General features: G+C 44.2%; 1 protein-coding gene across 2 annotated transcripts in view; it reads right to left on the bottom strand.

Moving 5' to 3' along the window:
* The window catches only part of COL4A1 (collagen type IV alpha 1 chain), a 144,398-nt gene that overhangs the window by 111,539 nt on the left and 13,136 nt on the right, over positions 1-19,723 (bottom strand). The window contains exon 1 of one of the 2 annotated variants that reach the window (XM_063102494.1): positions 10,679-10,696. The exons of the other annotated variant lie outside the window; for it this stretch is intronic. The gene's annotated coding sequence lies outside the window, so the exon portion shown is untranslated. Of the gene's footprint in view, positions 1-10,678; positions 10,697-19,723 lie in introns of those variants that run through there. 2 annotated transcript variants of the gene reach the window in all.

Below are 19,723 nucleotides of genomic sequence, written 5' to 3'. Positions count from 1 at the left end.
AGGAGAGCGTTAACACCTAGACACCCCAAATGCTTATGCTGCAGCTTAACGTCTATTTCTCAATCAACTTAAAAATTACGATATTGGAAAACAGAAAGGCCAGTGAGATGTTGGGACTGGCCAAATTAAAAATTAGTTTTTAATTTAAAATGTACTACTACAATTGTATAAACTATTCATTTGCTTATTTTTAATAAATATTAAAGGACTATAAAAGATAAAATACTGTGCCAAGTGCTAAGAAAAAACAAGGGAGCACTAAGCAGTAAGGCCCTTTTCTGCATGAATGCAGTCCTCAGAGGGAGACAGCATTGGCAGACAATGATCACAGCATGATCTGCTGGTTCCTGTAAAGAAATATGAACATATGGGACAAAGGTCCACGTTTTTCTTCTCTAATACATGTAGTTCAGATTCCAATCTTTGAAAATTCAAGGTACGTTGGAAAATGTCCCTCAGGATATATGCAATGATTCCACCACCAAGAAGCCTTTACCGTTAAGCAAGAAGCACAAATATTCACAGAGAGAGAAGCGGCACCGGGAGCACGCACAGCCTCCGGGAGGCAGATCTGAGTTTGAAACTGACTGCATTCTTCCCGGTGGTGTTGCTTTGAGCAAGTCACAGCCCCTACAACTCTCGATGTCCTCTCATTAAGTGGGGGCAATATCACCTGCCCTACTGAGTTGAAATGATATGTAATATGCGTGAAAGAATACGGGGGACGATCCACGCACAGTAGCTGTCTCCAGCATCATCTCTGTACTAGTCTGTTTCTGTTGCTTATAACAGAACACCTGAAACCAGCTAATTTCTAGGGAAATAAAATTTATTTCTTACAGTTTTGGAGGCTGGGAAGTCCAAAGTCTAGAGAACGCATCTGGTGAGGACCTTGTTCTGAGTGGTGACTCTCCGCAGCAATGCAGGGTGTCACATAGCCAGAGGAATGTGCTAAGCAAGAGAGCTAACCTGCTCACTTTATAACCTTATAAAGCCATCAGAACCATGCCTGGGACTGCCCAGTAAATATTCATCTCATTAATCTGTGAATGGATCAATCCATTCACAAGGGCATAGTCCTCACAGTCCAATCACCTCTTAAAGGCCCCACCTTTCAAATACCATAATCGGATTTCCCACCCTCTTAACACTGTTACAGCGGGGGTCAAGTTTCCAGTACATGAGCTTCTGGGGGACACATTTAATGCACAGCAGTCACTGTCATTAAACTGGAATGCAGTGAGAGGAAGTCAAGGAGAAGAAACAGAGCCATGTCACTCTGGCACTGATGACCACTGCACTTACTCATTAAGTTACAGCATGTTTGAGGGGGACAAGATCTTAGGAATCTACTGGTTCAACCTCCCCGTTACACAGCAAAGGAAACTGACGTCCAAAATCCATTGATGGAGCCCAGGTCGAAAGCAGGCAGGACTCAGAGGCAGGACAGCACACGGGACAGCACTAACTTTCTTTCTCAAAGCTTCCAGGACCTCAGGAGCAAGGGCAAGATCTCCTTCTGTTCTAGAAGCCCCTGATAGCAGCCATAACTCCTAGTCATTCTCCAAGAAAGAAGACCAAGTATGTGGGAGCCAAGCCACACAGGAACAGCCAACTTCCAAGAGCCCAGCACCAGCAGGACCAACCGCGCATCCCGTGAGCGCCCGCGACAGTCCTCTGCATCCCTTCCTCATCATGCAGTGTCCCACCGGCCCGCTCTCCAGTCTGTCTTTTCCCACAGACAAAAACAGACAAGAAGGTCCTTTAACAGATTCTTGGCAGAATGAGACTCCCAAAACGAGGGGGGCGCGTGCGTGCTCGCTTGGTTCCGGGCCACTTCCCAAAGGCGGAATTGATCCATCACCTGCTGCTTCTGTCCCCATCATGCAGGAACAGCCAGCACAGACATGGGCCTGCTGCCAGGCTCCAGCCATTAATCAGCTCATTACGACCTAAAACTATGTTGATTTGGTAACTTTTCACATCTTAGATAAAAACACTGAGAAAATAGGAAATACCAAATTTTTCAGAGCATAAATATATATATATATATATATAAAATATATATACACATATATACATACATGTATTTGTGTATATGTGTATATGGAACATGAATAAAAATTATTCCAAGTAATTTTTAATCATTTTTTAACCCAAAAACATCTTCAAGTAGATACAGAAATTTTTTATTTTTGGATGAATTATCCGAACTTACACTGCATTATACAGTTTACCCTGAAAATGTGTCAATTTTTATACCACCCTGTATAAAAGCACACTGCAGATGACATGACTGTCTGTGCAGAAAATTTGAAAAAACTCCTGGACCTAATAAGTGATTATGGCAAAATTTCAGGACACAGAGTTAATATACAAAGGTTAATCTCTTTCCAATACACCAGCAATAAACAGTGAAACTTGAAATTGAAAGCATGATAGCATTTACATTAGCTCCTTTGAAAGTGAAGTACTTAGGGTAAATGTAATAAAATATGTACAAGGTCAACATAAGAGAAACTATAAAACTATATGCCAGAGACATATCTGATAAAGGACTATTATCCAAAATATACAAAGACATCTTAAAATCAACAATAAAGAAAAAAAAAGATGAGCAAAAGACCTTAACAGACACCTCACTAAAGAAGGCATACAGATGAAAAATAAGTATATGAAAAGATGCTTCACATCATATGTGATCAGGAAAATGCAAATTAAAATGAGATATCACTACACACCTATTAAAATGGCCCAAATCCAGAACATTGACAATACCAAGTGCTGACAAGGATGTGGGGCAACAAGAACTCTCACTTGCAGCCGGTGGGAATGCAAAATGGTCCAGCCACTGTGGAAGGCATTTTGGCAGTTTCTTACCAAACTAAACATACCGTTACTGTATAAACCAGCAGTCATGCTGCTTGGGATTTACCCAAATGAGTTGAAAACTTATATTCACACAAAAACCTACATTGGATGTTTACAGCACCTTTATTCATAATTGACGAACCTTAGGAGTAACCAAGACACCCTTTAGCAGGTGCATGGATAAATAAACTAGGGCATCCAAATAATGAGAAATTATTCAGTGCTAAAAAGAAATGAGCTCTCAAGCCATGTAAAAACACAGAAATTTAAATGCATATTACTAAGTAAAAGAAGTCAGTCTGAAAGGGCTACATACCATGTGATTCCAACTATATGACATTCTGGAAAAGGCAAAACTATGGAGGCAGTAAATAGATTGGTGGTTGCAAGGGTTTGACGAAGGAGGAAGGATGAACAGGCCGAGCACAGAGAGATTTTAGGGCAGTGACACCACCTGTATGACACTATAATGGTGGACACACATTATATGCATTTGTCCAAACCATAGAATATACAACACCAAGAGTGAACGTTGATGTCAACTATGATCTCTGGGTGATGATTAAATGTCAATGTAGGCTTGTCAGTTTTAATAAATGTCCCACTCTGTGGGGGATGTTGATGATGGGGAGGCTGTGCATGGGGGCAGGGAGGGGATACATGGGAACTCTCTGCATCTTCTGCTCAATTTTTCTGTGATCCTAAAAAAGCTCTAAAAAGTAAAGCCTGTTTTTTTTTAAAAAGCACACAGCTTATGTATGACCTCAAATTGTGCAACTGTCTACCAGAGCTTAGCAAAACATCTGCGTGGTTGTTTATTGTTGACTCAATATTTTGTCGTTTTCGTTCCAGCACCCTGGTTCAGTAAATTAGTACAGATGTTGACGAGCCTCTACTGGGTCCCTGAGGAAACATCCTGACCTTCAAGATTGATCTTCTTTGTACCGCCAAACGCCTCTCTCTGTTGGGGCTCTGCCACACGCTGAGTGCTTTTATACAGGTTGTAGGGGAGGCTTCAAAATTTTTGTGTGATCTTTAGCACAAAATAACCCCAAATACAATAATTAATTTCCCAATATCAATTACTATGTATCCTATTAAGTATGCATAGTAACACTTAATACCTGATTGTATGCAGAATAATGTTGAAAAATATCTACCAGTACAGTATTCCACATGAACCGATCCAGTGCTTGAAATGTGGAACAGAGTTTGCAAACTGGTGGCCCATTGACCAGATTCATGCTGTAGATTTGTCTTATTTGGCCCTAACCATATTCTATAATTTTTTTGAATAAATATTTTAAAATTGAGAGCCCAGGTTTCTAATTCCTTTTCAGGTTGTTAAAGCAGGACCACACTGGTTCCTTTTGCTGGGACATGGGTTCGCTCACAAAGCTGGCTGCTCTTATTCAATTACCCAGTAGACATCTGGGCTTCCAAACTCCAGTTCAGATCATCAAATTACAGTATATTGATTCAGCTTAAATTATTAAAATTTGCATTTCAATAAATCCTACCCTACATTTACTGGAATGTTCCTAAGGAGCTATATTCCAGGGCATTAAAACTCTCCAAGGTGTTTATATTCTTATCTTTCTATGTTATCAATGTTAATACATTTCATTTTTAACTAGCAATTTCTTTAAAATATCACACAGCAAACATATCTCTAAAAATTAGCCACTGACATTAAATGTTCTATTCTACATCATTATTTTCTCCAATCTGTCTTTCCCTGAAATCCCTGATATGATGACTTATCTTTTCTGAATATCTTTTCATGACAGTTTTCAATTGAATTAATAAATTAATCCCTCCTGCAAAGGTTCCAGGATAACTTTGTGACCAGGGCTGTGCCCTGGGACCACACCAGTCTCCTGGTGTCTGCGTTCTACTCCCAGATCTCCAGCAATGGACGTCACATTTCAGAGCAGCGTGGTTCAGGCCAGCCTTTGCCTACCTGACCCCTGGACTGATCTGTCCTCCCCCTCCCCATACTCTCCTTGACCTGAGCCTTGCATGCTGAGTAAGCTAAAATTCACCCTCATTTCAACTTAGCAATTTTATTTTCCCGAGATTTCTCAATGTTCTTTGACTTCATTTTCCACGAATTCCCTTGTCATCTTTTACAATTATTAGGTAACCCATCCTGGCATTATCACATTTGATGAAATTATTTTAATAATTCTTTCATGCTTATCTCTACCTCTTTTCTTAAAAAAAAAAAAAAAAACTATTACAAATAAAACTCTAGTTTTCTCATTTCCAGTGCCCTTCACTGACAAGTACATATGTTAACTTATTTAACATAATATTTTCTCCCAATAACTCAGGAGATCTTAAAATAACAAGTTTCAATAGAGCCACTTACAATCATGGTGGATGGACAGAAGTCATAGTGCAGTGATGAAGAACAGATGTACATTATAACGAAAGGTAAACTGCTTTTCAAAGAGACAGGGCCCACACAGGCAGGAGTTTTTTATTCACTTCTTCTTTCCAATGCTATTTTCCACTTAGTTAGCTTTTTTCCAGAATTTATTCACAGAATTTTTATGAGCCCATCCGAGAATGTTATTCCTTTTGCTTTCTCTTTATCTCTCCTCCCTTCCTATCTTTATCATTTGCTTGTATGTCTGTGATCTGGATTCTGGAAACACCTGCATATCTGTCCATAACTTGAAAGCATTATACTTCATATGTAACTCTGGACTCACTGAACTAGTTTATGAAAACTCTATAGATTTTTCCTTTGGGTGTCCTCTCTTTTCATTCATTCACTCATTCATTCACTCATTTATTCTTTTGATCGTCCAATATACAGTATATTTTGTAGATATACTATGTACTATGTGCTAACTTCAAAGCCTTTTTTAAAAAGATTTCTGCCTAAATATCCATTTTCTGCACAGAGTGAATGCTCAACAAATGTGATTTGATTGGTATTATCACTGACTTGTTCATGACCATTTCCTCCTCTTTATTTTCTATTATTCTTAGGACATTATGCATGACACATTTATTATTGGACAAAGGTTGTCAGGGCATGGAATAGGGCTGCAAGCCACGGGAACTTCCCACCATAACTCTTGAGACTATCGCTTTCTCAGTCAGAATGCTGGTTGCTCATTTGCCACACTATGTGTCTGAGCAGCTTATAGGCATCCAGCTTGTTTTTTCATTTTTTCAAACAAGAAACCGTGTCTTGTCCTGTAAGATACCTTCCTTTAAACTAGGACTATAATAAAACCCATATACCCTCCTTCACCCCTTCTGCCCACAACTACTATTAGGCAGCCTTCAACTCTTGTTTTAAACAAAGGGCTTTGAACTAGCATATTCTATTACTTTTTTGTAATCACGTTCTCACAAATATCTTATTATTTGGCTCCAGTGATGATAATATTCCAATAAAATTTGTTTCTAAATCTTATAACCATAATTATTCACTGAAATTGGGTAGCCAACCCTTCTTGTACCAGCAAGGGAAATTTTTCTTTTACCAAAATACAGATCACACTTTGTACCTCTCAGATGGTTGGTTTGGTTTCTAAATTCATTTCTCTTTATTTTCTTTTTGTACCATATCAGAAATCCTTTGTTTCTCCTCTCTTTTCTTCTTGCTTCTTTTCCTTTACTATCATCCAACCTTGATGTTTAAAAGTCTCCCGTCCGCTGGCTGTTCACGCTATACTTATTATATCTTGTGCCCACCTGCTTTCTTTCCCTTTTTTGCATAGTTTTGGAACAACTAACACATTGGTCTTTGTCACCACTATCAGTAGGATGACCAATTTGGTTTTTTTCTCTTTTGCATGTTTTCTCCAAGTAGCTCTTCCATGTAATGTACAATAAAGTACTTTGCACTCACCATGTTGTTCCAGTTCCATACGAAGTGTTTCAAATCAGGCCGCACATGCTCTCAATAGTCCTGCTGTTTTTAATGTTTCTAATACTTTGCTTTGTATGCACGTTTTGGCATCTACCTTACCAATCTTTTCTTGTACACACTGGAGCCACCTTTTCTTACAAAACTATGTCTCCCTGTTAGTCTGACATATATTTGCTTCTTATGACACACACATGCCACAGAAGGCAAGGTCTTCTAGAGTTTAATTCCACACTTTCCACCCTTCTCTGTGAGGCTTCCCAGGATTGCTCCTCCCCACAATACAGTCGCATTCTCCTACCTCAGATAACACTCCGGTTGGTGTGTTGTGACATCTAAATAACTCATATTTCCAGGTAGATTATACGTTCCTTGAGTGTGCACACCATGCAACCTATTTTTTTAATTGCTTCTCATATTCTAAGCTGTGCTAGGCACTTTCCATCTGTTCTTTTTGGGGTTCTGAGGACCACACATGCCTATAAGTTATAGGAGGAAGCCAAACTATGCCAAATTCTTACTATGCATGTCTTTTCCTGCAGGGGAAAACTTCTTAGCATCAAAACCGGAATGTTTAACACAGTTTTCTTTAGATCGTTCTTCTCCCAACGATGGCACCTTTAAATTTCGCTCCGTCGTGCATCTTCCTGGTCAGTGGCCCCGCACAACACTTTCTTTCTTTCCCAGCACCACCTTTCCTTGCATGGCCCGCCTGTCTTTGAGAAGCTGCCTGTTCTCCCCCGCTGCCCTTCCCTGAGTCTGTAGCCACCTGCCAGGCACCTCCACGCAGTTTCTGCCCTGCATCTGCTTTAGCGCCTGCAAATTCTGGTATTTGCACATGGCATAATTCTTTTTCATTCTCCCTTTCTGATATCCCTTTCTTATCTTTCTCTGCTTTATAAATATTTTGTTTCTATTGGAAATTTTCCCTTTCAATTGGGAGCTCATTTTTATTTCTAATTCCATTACTAAGTGACAAAATTTGCCAGGTATAGAAAGCTCAAGTGTTTTTTAAAGTTAGTTTTTAAAAGAACTGGAATACTCTGTTAATTTGCTCAGTGCACCAACAGGAGACAAGGGACTGTCGTTAGACTGCTACATGTTTATCACATCCGTACTGCACAGCACATCCAGATTTTCAGACTCACACAAATGCACGCTTGGTGCTCATTACCCAGCAACAGACAACCACAAACTTCATGTAAAGGTCAAAAGTGAAATTTTTAGGAGTTCCCTCAAAAATCTTAAAATAAAAGTCACATTCCAAACTTCATAATTCTCATGAATACATCACAAAGTCACCATTATGCTATTGAAAATGAAAACAATTATATGCTTGTATTACATGGAAAAGTATTCTAAAAATGAATTGTGTAGAATCTTCAAGTTCTTGCTCACAAATCAGGAGTTTGCTTTGGCTTACTTGTACTGCATGGCATGGTCTCTATGTATCACACCTCTGTAAACAGAGGACAATCTTGCTCCTACATCTGCAAAACCAAATTTTGTGTGTTGCTTTTAAAAGAAAGTTGCCTATAAAAATCCCTTTTCCAATTATTCTCATAAATCCCTGCTATGGGCTCAATGTCTCTCCCTAAAAGTCCACGTATTGGAAACTTGATCTTCATTGTAACAGTGCTAAGACGCCGGGAAATCGGATAATGATATTTGGAAAGTGGCTTAAAGAGGTGATTAGATTGTGAGGACTGTGCCCTCATGAACATATTGATCCATTCGTGGAATAATGGGCGTGGCTGTGATTGATCTGTAAGGGGGCGAGCGAATGGGTTAGCTCTCTTGCTCAATCCGTTCTCGCCGTGGGATGATCTGTTGCCACAGGACCCTGTAGAGAGTTCCCACCCAGAAGAAGACCCTCACCAGATGCCCGCCTTGATTATGAACTTCCCAGCCTCCACTAGTATAAGAAATAGATTCCATTTCATTATAAATTATCCAGTTTCAGGTATTCTGTTATAAGCAACAGAAACAGACTGATACAGCACCTCTCTCACGTTGGTACTACTCTGAGAACTTGTAATCATGTGGATAATATGTACGTAAAGATTTGTAGGTGAATTTTCTTTCTTTTTTAAGACCTAGAGCCTTTGTTTTAATAAATACATAAAATATATTCAAAATCTGGCAGAAGGTTCCTTTCTTTCTTTCTCTGTGTGTGTGTTCAATATAGTTAACTATTTATTTAAGTTGTTATATTAAACTTTGTTTGCCTCAGGAATAATCCAATTCTCTTGGCTCGGTAAAAAAGCAGTGTGTGCTTTTTTTTTCTCACTCCGGCCATGTGTCCCATTTTTTATCCATTTAGATATAAAAACAATTCTTCAGTTCTAAACGTTTTTGGTAAATAGAACATCCTTTGGCAAGAGACCTCAACATCTTTGACAGCATCAGTTGGCTTGTGGAGCCACCAAATATGTGAGATGCTCTCTCCAGTTTTCTTCTCTTGGGATAACAGCTGTAAGAAGCAGCATTGCTACGTGGTGACCATACTTTCGGAAGGGTAGGTCCCATCCACTACAGCTGCAGTTATGACTTCCCAAAGCAGAACGTGAGAAACAAAAGTACTGAGCATTTTTCAATGTCCCAGAAAGTTCTCAGTGCTCCTTGAAGCACACTTTATGACATTATTTCAAAATATCTTATTAACATGAATCAATCCTTTAGTCCTTTGAGAATGACAAAAGGAAAACCAAGATTTGCACAGGCCGAAAACAACCAGATCTTTCAGAAACCCAACAAAGGACAGAGAGAAGAGCAGGTGACCACCTGCTACGATATGGAGACGGTGGTTCCAAAAAAGAAGAAAGAAAGAAATAGTAGGGAGCCTAGATTTCTACCATGTGGGTCAAATAGAAACTTAATTTATCAAAAATCTGAAAATTAAGCAGTCAGGAAGAGTAAGTAGTCAAGATTTGAGTACACCCAAATTACGGCATTCTTGATCACAGAGTGGTGTGACCCACAAAACCTCTACTTTCTGGGATAATTACTCTCAGCCAAAGAGTTCTTATGAAATAAGGGACTGTGCTTCCCTCACTCTGAGGCAGTGTCCCAGTCTGGCAGGAATGCCGTTCCCCTCACACGTTAGCAAACTCCTTCAACCCACCCATTTCCTTGTCTCTTCACACAGTCAGCAAATACGACCCGTTGAAGCTTTCCTCAAAAGGCCTCCAGGACCCACAGCTTTCTCTCCATTCCCTCGGCCACCTTCCCTGCTCATCTCAGCCCATCTGTGCCTGAAATACACAAGCCCTCTCTGGTGTCTTTCCCCAGCTACGGTCCCACACCTCGCCCAGCAGCAAGTCTGATCTGAGGACGGTTACCACCAGCACATGCCCCGGTCACAGATTCCCCACGACAGTCTGGTTTCTAGTGCATAAAACTTTTACGGCCTGACGCATCTTGTCCTGCCATCATTTCCCACCATGCCAGAGAAACGGTGTGACGTAAATGAGGATACCATAATCTTGGAGTCAGACAGACCTGAGATCAAATACGATCAAATATTCCCATCAGTAAACAGGAATAAGACTTCCTGCCTGACGCTGTCACTGCACAGACTGTAGTAACATGAGTAGAGTGTCTGGCACGTGATAGCAAATTGATGGTGGCACTTATGTATTATCACTTTCCAACATGTGCAGTGCATTCTCAGTGTTCACCTATGTCTCCTTAATGCTAACTTCATCTGGACCAGCCCTTGCCAGGCACAGCTGCCCTCCTTCAAATCACCCTGTCCTCACCTTCAACACAAATCCTTTAGATTAGCAATGGCAAGAAGGTTTAATCTCAAGAGCAATTCCCACCAGTCAAGGGTGGCTGCTGGGAGCTCTAAACTGGGGAGAATTTTGAGGCCTTGCCCAAGGTCACTGAGATGGAGGAAGGGCTCTGACGTACCTGTGGGTCCTACCTGGGCACAGCTTCTCTGGGCACATGGTCTGCACCACGACATGTGAACCACCTGCAGGGTATGCCTGCCAAGAAAAAGACCCATCACGTCTACTGATTCTCCAGGCCTGTCTTTGGGCACCTGTATTGGCTTTGAGGACCATGAGCTCTTTGTTTAAGTACCCACAAGCTTTCTGCCAAAAAATCCATCTGGGAATGTGATTGCCCATGTTCAGTTCACTGATAGCGGATTTCCGGAATTCAATTTTGTTCTCTTTTTTGTCAATCAGGACTTTACCCATCTCCAGTCTTCCTGCACCTCTCCACATTTCAACAACAGTGATGAGAGACAGGGACCTCGTCACGTCTAGGCTCCCTCTGAGCATAAAGACTTGTGTAAATTCTCTCTCTTTGCCTTGCTTATGATTCAGTTCTCTTTAACCATGTTTCATCTGTTGTTTTAGTTTGAAGGACACTCTTCTTCATAGAGAAGGCAGAGGCTGGACAGAAATAACCTGATCCTCTCTGGCATTGAATAATGTAATATGTACATCCAGAGAGGGTGATTCATCAAACCAGAGATTTCAGAGAAAGAGATGGGAGAAATAAAGAATGATACAGACTAGCAAATTTTATGTCAGCAGCTAGTTTTTAAACTATACGTTCATTTTTGATATATAATAGAAAGAGCTAGTTAGCCAGTAGTGAAATGTGATAATGTTGACGACACAGGGAGATGAGAATGTGTACCATACCCAAGCCTTGATGCAAACTCATTACAAACCAGCAGGAAAGATGCAAAAGGAAGGACCAGGTATGTCTGGGCACTGCACAGGAACATGCATGCACACTCGTGCACTTCCTCACAGATCTGAGCACACATAATCATGCACATTTGTGCGTCTGTGCACACAGACATGCACGTGCACCCGTGCACTCCCTCACACAGACATGAGCACACACACATGCACAAGTGCACCTATGCACCCAAACATGCACACACTCATGCATTCCCTTACAGATGTGAGCACACATAATCATGCACATTTGTGTGTCTGTGCAGACATGCACGTACACTTGTGCACTCCCTCACATAGGCACACACATGAACACAGTGCATGTGCATGCAAGTGCACACAGACATGCACACTCCCTCACACATGTCCATGCACGTGCGCATGCACACACACACATGTGCACATGGGCGCTCTGCTCCAACTGCCTGCCACCTGTGAGCACACGTCCACCATGCTGAGCCAGGACGCAAGCTGGGTACAGCAGTCTTGGATAGCAGCACGGGGTGACATTTGCAGGGTCGCCTTTCCTGGCCTGAAGGCTCTAGGCATTGCAGTTGGCTGACAAAGCCATCATATGTTGGCAGGATAGGAGGTGAGGTAGGGAAGGTTCTCATGCAGCCCAGAGAACAACACTCTAGTGGTGATGATGGCTATGGACCAGCAGCCTTCTGCCAAGGGTCTGGTGGCTACAGAGCAATGCCGGCCACCTATGGGCAGGACCACCACAGAGAACAGTGCCCCACCATGGGGCCAGGGTGATGGGGCCTGAAATCCAACCTGCAGGGCCACATCTGCTCAGGGGGGCACTTTCTGCATTACTATCAAGTGGTTTTTGGGCTTGGGTGGCCTTGTGGCACAGAAAGCAGAGTTCTGGAAACTTCTCCCTGAGTACTCAACCCCACTCTTACATGAGCTGCAGCCCCGTTCCCAAGCCCAAGGGAGGAGGGTGCTAAGGGCCTGACACCTCGTGGTCCCTGCAGCCTAGCCCCCCGATTTCTCACCCTTATGCCAGGCGCTCACCACCTGGTAGAATTGTCAGTAAGAGATCCACTGAAATTCACCGGTCGCCCCTTAGAGGCTCTTTCTCTGTGTCTCTCTAATTTGAACACCTGTCACAAGTAAAGCCAAATTCTGGAATTCAGGAACCTCTAAGCCTCAAGCCTTTCTCCAACATCTGACTGACACAATCCCCGCAGCTTCCAAACTATACATATTGGTTTCAGCGCTAGGAGCATAAACCCCAAACCAGCAAATGTTCATTTGGAAGCTGCAAAGGTTTTTGGGTTTAATGTCTTGAAAAGTCAGCATGATATCCTATCATCAGCCCATAAAGAATAGAAAAATCTAATTTATACCCTTCAAGAATGTAGAAGAAAGCCATCCTTTTCACCAATTTTTGTGTAAAATAATGGGAGAGTGGTACATTATTAATAAATACAAATTTTCTAACTCAGATACAACCTGATTGTGCTGTGGTCTAATTCAGAAGGCAGGAATCAAACAAACAAAATATTACTCCCCAAATCTGTCTTTTCTCTGTAAAATGTCTTTTGAGTGAACAGAAATAGAGCTCTATCCTCCTCTAAATAGGAGGAAGGGAGCCCTGCATGAGCTTGTTGGTGCACTCACTTAATCAGGCAACAGGGCAAGTGCTGACAAAGGTGACCGTTCCTGAACATCTGAAAAGAAAATAAGGCCCCCTGGTTGTAGCCGACACTTTCTGCCTCTCTCTCCTCCAAGAGAATTGGGCAGTGACTATTGCCAGACACTGCACAGTGGCCAGGAAGATAAACTAGAGACCACACTGTCCCTGTCCTAAGGGAAAGGGCTATGTCAACACAATCCCATTCCAGAGAGACAGCACTTTCAGGGGTCTGTCCACAGGACAATGCCTCTGCCTGGGTCACGGCTATAAGCAAAAGTGTACCTCTGAGCAGGGTCTGGATCTCCTCATGTTTAAAAGGTAAGAACAAACAGAACCATATTCTAACATGAGTTATGTTCAAAGTTAAAGATGACAGCACTAGCCAGAAGCATTTCTATTAAAACATTGACACCAATAGGCATGGATTTTGAAATAAAAATGCATATCTGAAAACACCAATGTACAGTGGAACGCACAGAATCCCGTGCATACAGTTAGTCATACTATGTTTCCTTCACTGTGACTGGTTCCTGAATCCTTGAATATAGAGTTCTGACCCTCCTGCCTTCACACCTTACATGTCAGAAACACAGAAGCACTTAATGAGTGTTGTCTTCTGCTGTGGAAATACTACTACGAATAATACCGCTACTTACTCTACTACTAAGAAAAGAGCACTTGAGCTGAGCTACCACAATTGTTAATGTTCTATGTCAACTTGCCTGGGCCACGGGGTGCCCAGATAGCTGGTTAAATCGGATTTCTGGGAGGGTGTCTGTGAGGGTGTTTCTGGAAGAGATTAGCATTTGAGCTGGTGGACGGGGTCCAGCAGATCTGCCCTCCCCAGTGTGGGTGGGCCTCGTCTAGTTCTTTGAGGACCTGAAGAGAACAAAAAGGCAGAGGAAGGGTGAGTCTCTCCCCAACAGCTGAGCTGGGACATGGGCCTCCTCCTGCCCTCAGCACTCCCGGTCCTCGGGCCTTCAGACATGGACTGGAGTCTACACCACCAGCCTTCTTGGGCCTCCAGCTTATAGATGGTAGATTGCGGGGCTTCTCAGCCTCCACACTTGTATGAGCCAATACTTTATAATAAATCTCTTTATATATTCTACTGATTCTGTTTTTCTGGGAACCCTGACTAATAGAGCTACCACTCAACGACCATGTCCTCTGTCCCAAGTCTTGTGCTAGACCCATTGTGAGTGGGACCCAATGCAGTTTTTGCCCTAGACTCACATAGCTCAGAAGGCAAAGGCGTCAACACCGACCCCCTGGTGTGGGTGAAGCACCTGGAGAGGTTTGACAGGAGGGAAAGGCCTGGACCCAGGAAAGCAGAAGCACCCACGTGGCAGGAAAGTTGACAAAGTGAGACTGGCACTGGCTCATGGGCTCTGACCGCATGTGCAGGGTGACGTGAGGCCAACTGTACCTCAGTCACTGACATCGGAGAAGGAAAATAGGTCTTGGTGCCAAGATGAGGCAGATAACTGTCTGGTTGATTCACAAGGGGTGTCTGAACCCCTGGAACTCCTGGGGAGGCAGCAGGCAGCCTAGGCCAGCCAGGGAAGCAGAGGAGAAATGACCACACAGGAGGGCCGGCGGTCACGGCCACGCCCCAATGAGGCACAAGACAAGTCCGGAGCCTGCGCAGGCATCGGTCCTGCATCAGGACAAGCGGGAGGAAGGGAGGGGAGGGGCACGGGCAGTTCAGGGCGGAGGCAGTGGGGTGGGGGTGAGGCAGAGATGGGTCATGCCAGGAAATCCGCCCTGGGAAGAGGAGGAACTGACCCCAGGAAAAGAAGTCTGTGGCAGCAAGACAGAAAAGTTAGCAGTGATTCAGAGCAGATGGCCACAGGGACAGTAAAGTCTTAGGTGCCCAGGAGCACCAGATGGCAGCAGGCTTGTCCCACAGGGGCACTGAGGTCAGCTGAAGCTCTGCTCCCCATCCCCACAGATGAACAGGCCACAGCTGTGGCTCTGTGGAGCCACTGGCCTCCCGTGTTGTGGGAGAAGAACGGAGCCAGCAGCTGGGCTTGGTGGGCACCGCTGCAGGGCCAGGGCCTGGGCAGGACCATCTACTGTCCTGTTCACACTTTCACTTGACCCCTGCATTCCAGAACAAAAGTGTTAAATGGACTTTGTTCCTGGAAAGAATTCCGCTTTGCACTCTACAACAAAACGAGTTTGGAAACAACACAAAACTCCAGAAAATTCAGGAGTGGCATTTGGAAAAATGAAGGCCGAGGGTGGAGAAAGGCGAGCTGAGGTGGGGTTTGTCTCTGTCTTCACTCGGAGGCCACCCACCTAGGGAGAGGCGGCAGAGAACCATCACCCCCAAAGAAACGTAGGAGCTGCAGGCCAAGGCAAGGGCGATGGTCACGAGGAGGTCTTCTTTTTCCCGGGACATGTCTGGAGGGAAGAGCAATCTCATCTGTTTTTATTGGTCCTTTCAACAATAGTAATAGAACTCCTTCAGGCTCCGGTGACATCTCAGCCACAAGCCAGCCAACCCATGACCTCAAGCCCAAGGCCAGCCACATCACATATCTAGTCTAAATTGCTACACACAACTGCAATTCTAAATATTCCCTGATTCCACGACCACAAAGGAGCCAGTCCCATGAATATCTTATGCCTGTGAAGTTCCCAGTTTCCTCTCCCAACAAGAGGGCACCCTGGGAGCCGGGTCGGTCTTTCCATTAGAACGTGGGACAGAATGAAGCAAGGTCACATTCAGGGTTCTTATCACATTGAACCCTTCTCCAGAGGTCAGATGGCTGGATGTCATGAACTGTCACTCAAGCAGAAAACTGGTGAGTGAGGCCACACCCAGAGTGAGGCCATATGTCCTTGAGTGATGGCCTTGCAGAGGAGCAGGTGGCCAGGACTCGAGGACACAAAGCCTAACACACTTCCGCGGCAGAGCCTTCCAAGCTATTTACAAGTAGGAAGCGCATACAGAACTCAACTCAGGCGTTTCCACCCATGCAGGAGCAGCGACTCAGGACGTGCAAAATATGCCCAGACTCAGAAGAGGGCTGCTAAGGACTTGAGAAGGCTGCTTGCATTGTCAGAATGCTTGACACTCACACTTCACCCTGTGGGCAGAATAGGAAAATGTGTGTACGAGAGTCCCATCACCACTTTTAGAAAGAATGCATGGTTCCAGAGATAAGCAGAATTGTATCTCTCGCAACCAAAATCTGTCTGTTTAAAGATTATCTAACCGCAAGGTAGAGAAACTGACAAAATTGTCCCAATTTACTGTCCATTTTAATTGTATTATATATATTATCTTTGCACAGACAAAATTAAAAATCACAAAAATGTGAATGTTGATTGAAAGAAAATAATGAGTGTGAATTAACTTTGACAATTCGAAGTGTAACAGACTGATTGACCACGTTCACTTCTGCAGTGCACGTGGGTGGATCCCTGGACAGGTAACTAAGATGACTAAGCCTCAGGAACAACCTGTGAATGGTGAATGGGTGGGCTCCGCCTTCCGGGGAAGGGGCCGGGGAACCGAGCAGTCTGAGCTCTGTGAGCCCCAGGGTGCACGTCGCTTGAGTTCCAAGTAGCTTCATCCAGCCAGCGTTGGCCTCCTAAGTTGTGCTGGACTGAAGAGAGGTTTCTGATCTTAGAGAACCGGAGTCTGAACGGCCTCCCACCTTAGCCTGGAAGTGCGGGGCTGGACCGACTGGCTGCAGCTCCATCACGAGCCGGGCCAGGTGCGGCACATGCCCAGGCCACAGAGATGCCCTTCCTAGGGCAGAAGACCCCGGACCACCAGTCTCCTCTGTCCTCCTCACACCTGGGCTCCTAATCACCCCATTAACAACCACCTCCTAGGAGGGGACAGGAGGGGATCCCGACCCTGTTGCTTTTCTTGTCCACATTTTCATGAAGCTCTTTGAGGGTCTTGTATTCACTGATTTCTTAGTTTGTTGTTAGTGTTTCTTCACCAAAGACAAATGATCAGATAATCCAAATTAGCGACATGGCAGTTTAACCGTTTTTAGAATACTTGTGTATCTCAACTGACGTCAGACATTATGTTGCAAATTACGCTCATCTGTGTTTCAGATGGAAGTCCAAAATTGCATGGAGAATATCCACAGCCAACTTCAGAGCTAAATACTAGTGCCTCAGTCTCCTTCTGTGCAGAAAACTCAAGAAGTGAAGGTGCATGAGCTGTGCACGAGGCCACAGGCTGCTCCACCGTCCAGGGCAGAACCTGCTCTGCCCGCAATGGACGAGATTGGCAGCCGCCTGGGCACTTGCGATGGTTAATGTTTGTCTCCACGTCTGGGTGGAAGATGAGTGGGATGGCTTTAAGACCCCTGGTAGGTGGTAAGAAAGGGTCCGTCCTGAAGAGGTGTGGGAAGCAGGGCTGGCTGCACGTGCGGCAGCGTGGCCCCTTCTGAAAGTGGTCTGGAACTTTCCTACATGGAAGAATCCTGCTTCACACTCAGTGATGTCCACATGCTGCTGTGGAGGTTTTGCAATTGTTTTGTCTATTAATTAAAGCCTAGTTAAAAGCCTTTTAAGGTTTGTTTCTCGATCACACAACCCGTGGGCATGCACACACCCACACATGCACACGTGAACACAGAGCAGGCTGAAAAGCTCTGATCGAGCAGCTTTTGGAGTTTTGATTTCCAGGCTCCCCAGAGGGAATACAATCCGTATAGCTTTAGTTTTGTCATTAAAATGTTTTTGCACTGTTTGAATTTTATGTCCAAGGCATCATTTATTTTATGATTTACCCTCTTAATCAGTACATCTAATGACCAACAATATGTTTACATTATACTCGGGTTTCCCTTAAAAGGCAACAGAACCCATAACATTCCTTTTACAGGCTCTTTCCTTCCCTTTGGGTTCTTCACTTCACTCCCAAACTGTGAAAGGATCATTTCCCTGGTAGCAGCCATAACTTCTAGCCCTGCCTGAAGTCTCCCCTCTGCAGAATTTATCTATCCTGTGGCGCTCAGTCCTAGAGCCACTGCCAGCTCATTAACTCCACCCACACCTCAAACCCTTGTCTCCCCTGCTGCATACCTCCAGACCCTCCTCCCACCCCCATTTTTTTTTTTTTTTTGCATCACCTTCAACTTAATTCTGCCGGTGACCTTGGGCCCTTTGCTGGTGTCCTTTGCTAGAGGTCTTCAGTGAACTCTGGCAGGGGGTCACTGTGAGGTGGCCGTAGCTATGGGGAATGGAACAGGTCTCTGTGTACCTGGACAAGCACAGAGATGGGTAAAAGCGAGGGCAGGGTGGGGCTGACTGCCTCAGGCTGCAGCATGACCACAGAGACCTAATACCCTGCTTGCCTTTCTCCTCAGGACAGTGGCCAGCTCCTGCCTGACCTGGCCACGAATACCCCCGGCGTCTCCCCTCCTGATGGTGCACCGTGTCCCTGGCCCGCTGCCTTGGCACTTTCCTCTGGGAGAAGCTTCACTGATGCCAGACAGCATCAGTAGTCAAAACCCACCCATTTCTTCTGCCATCTTTATGTTTGACACTAAATTCTTCCAAACATTTGCTCTCACCCTCTCGTCCCTCAGCATCTCTCGGCACCAGCGACTTGCATTACTTCCAAGACCAGGTGAAGACAGGTGGAGAGCCTCCTTGCAGCCGGGCTGTCCATATCACTTGCCTCCTCTGCCTTGTGTGGCTGACTCTGTGGCAGGAACTAGACTTTGTAGAACTGTGTTCCCCACTCCAAAGCATGTGCTTAAAGGATGATGGCTTTTAGTGAATGTGTGTCACCAAGTCCCCTGTGCCTCTTCATAGGAACGCTCTCCATCCTTTTTCCTAGAAACATTTCTCCAGGTTCTGCCATCTGCAGATGAATGAATTCTACATTTATCTCCAAGTTTCAATTTTCTAGCATGGCCTTGACAACCAACTAGTCAATGAACAGATGCGTACTGAGCACACACCCTACATAACGATACACATGTGCTGGTGAGACACTGAGGCAGCGCAGAGGTAGAGACCGAAATGCAACCGAGAAGATGGTTATGCACATATGCAAAGGCCATTAGTGGTTCCAGGAAACGAGAGACTAATGCCAAACTTTTCATATAGACAATACGATTCATGTTTGCCAAAACTGTCTTCCTTGACTGACTTTCCCACCGCCCTCAGAAGTGCCTGCATCCCGCCTGGCTATAAGAGCTGGTGCTTCTGAGGCATTGTCACACTTAGCTCTGTTCCTTTCCATTGCCAAATTCATGGGCTTTTTCCTTGGTAAATCTTTTTCAACAGATCTTGCTACAAAAATTTGCTACCAAATCCCTTTGGACCAAGAGTCTGTGGCATGCATGCATTGCTTTGAGAATGCAATAAAAGCTCCAGGCATCGCGTCCTTAAAAATGCACTTGTGCAGACTCATTACAATTTTCATATGATTTCAGGGGTTCATGGAACCCCCCAGAAGTGGCCATGCTGTGGTCGAGACTAGACCATAAGTTCCTGACTCTCACCTTTTCATACCACTTTAATTGGGGGATGGGTTTTCCAAACTACATTTTGTTCTTTATTTTAACCAGAAAGAGAGAGGGACCCAGTGTCAGGAAGGCCTAGCATGGAAGTTAGTCTGAT

This window comes from Cynocephalus volans, chromosome 7 (assembly GCF_027409185.1).
Source record: "Cynocephalus volans isolate mCynVol1 chromosome 7, mCynVol1.pri, whole genome shotgun sequence".
Classification (NCBI taxonomy): domain Eukaryota; kingdom Metazoa; phylum Chordata; class Mammalia; order Dermoptera; family Cynocephalidae; genus Cynocephalus; species Cynocephalus volans.
This window is presented reverse-complemented; position numbering and strand designations above follow the sequence as displayed.